Below are 1938 nucleotides of genomic sequence, written 5' to 3'. Positions count from 1 at the left end.
CCAGCAGCTCAGGTTGAGGCTAAGGCAGGAAGATTGCAAGTTCAAAGCCAGCCTCAGCAACTTAGTGAGGCCCTAAACAATTCAGTGAGACCCTGTCTCTAAATAAAATATAAATAAGGACTGGAGGTTTGGCTATGTGGTTAAGTGCCCCTGGGTTCAATCCCTGGTGCCCCCCCACACACACACACACCACCAACACACACACAAAAAAAAACGTAAAAAGGACTGGGCTTGTAGCTTAGTGGTAAAGTGCTTGCCTAACATGTGTGAGGCCCTGGGTTCAATCCCCAGCACAAAGGAAGAAAAACAACAACAACAAAAAAAGCGAAACAACAAGACATAGAATGGGAGAAAATTTGCAAATCATGTATCTGATAAGAATCTAATATCCAGAATATATAAAGAACTCTTTATGTGGTGAAATAAAATAACCCAATTTTAAAATAGGCAAAGAATTTGAGGAGTCTTTTCTCTGAAGATGTACAAATGGACAACAATAACATGAAAAGATGTTTAACACCATGAGTCATTAAGGAAATGGGAATCAAAACAACAATAAGACCCCTTTCATGCTCACTTGAATGGCTATATTTTTTAAAAAAATGAAATAACAGGTGTTGGCAAAGATGCGGGAATACTGTAACCTACATGTGCAGTCAGTCGATGGGAACATAAAGTAGTACAGCAACTTTGGAAACTGTGGCAATTGCTGATGAAGCTAAACATAAAGTTGCTATTTGATCCAGCTACTGATTATATTCCTAGGTATATACCCAAGAGAATTGAAAATATGTATATACAAAACATATACACACAAGAGCCAGGCATGGTGGCACATACATATAATTTCAGCAGCTTGAGAGGATGAGGCAGAAGGATCACAGTCTAGCTTACCAATTTAGTGAGACCCTTAGCAACTTAGTGAGACTCTGTCTCAAAAAATAAAAAGGTCTGGGGATGTAGCTCAGTGGTAAAGCATCTCTGGGTTCAATCCCCAGCGCGCGCACACACACACACACACACACACACACACACAAATAAATGTGAACACAATTATCTGTAGCACCATTATTCACAGTAGCCAAAAAGTGGAAACAACCCAAGTGTCCATCAACTGAGGAATGAATAAACAAAATATAGTATATCCATATAATTAAATATTATTCAACTATGATAAAGGATGAGATTCTGATACATGCTACCACATGTACAAACCTTGCAACAGTATGCTAAGTGAAAGAAGGTAGATATAAAAGGCTACATATTAACCACTTTGTTGGCGGGATCGCCCAGGAGAATGGAGCCTGCTGAGTGGAGCTGTACTGGAACTAGGTTCACATTCCCTGTCCTGCAGATGACTGTCCACAACCTATACCTATTTGACTGGAATGGACTGTGTCTGCACTACAGTGAGTGGCACCGCAAGAGGCAAGCAGGGATCCCCAAAGAGGAGGAGTATAAGCTGCTGTACGAGATGCTATTCTCTATCTGTTCGTTTGTCAGCAAGGCGTCCCCACTAGGCATGAAGGACGGCTTCCTGGCCTTCCAAACTAGCCTTTACAAACTCCATTACTATGGAACACCCACTGGGATCAAGCCTGTCATGAATACGGACTTAGGCATGGGACCCATTCGAGATGTGCTGCACCACATCTACAGGGGGCTATCCGTGGAACTGGTGGTGAAGAATCCCCTTCGCCTGTTGGGCCAAACTGCAAAGTGAACTCTTCGGCTCTGGGCTAGACTATTAAGTCCACTTCGCTGCCCGCGAGGCTGAAGCACCTTACTTAACTCTTCAGGAGAATGTGGACTGTCTGGGGCCCTTCCTAACTTGTGGCCCCCACTGTAAGCCCCTTCCTCTACCCTCCTTCCAAGCAAAACCCTAAAGCCCGCCCTCTACCTGGTGCCCTCCTCTCCAGAATGAAGCCCACAGAAGTC

General features: G+C 43.6%; 1 pseudogene; it reads left to right on the top strand.

The window, feature by feature from the left end:
• The first annotated feature begins 1297 nt into the window (after nucleotides 1–1297).
• LOC143394759 (trafficking protein particle complex subunit 1 pseudogene) lies at nucleotides 1298–1723 on the top strand (annotated as a pseudogene).
• Nucleotides 1724–1938: the final 215 nt, after the last annotated feature.

This window comes from Callospermophilus lateralis, chromosome 3, assembly GCF_048772815.1.
Source record: "Callospermophilus lateralis isolate mCalLat2 chromosome 3, mCalLat2.hap1, whole genome shotgun sequence".
Classification (NCBI taxonomy): Eukaryota; Metazoa; Chordata; class Mammalia; order Rodentia; family Sciuridae; genus Callospermophilus; species Callospermophilus lateralis.
The sequence above is the reverse complement of the archived record's forward strand: the minus strand, read 5'-3'. Positions and strand labels throughout refer to the sequence as shown.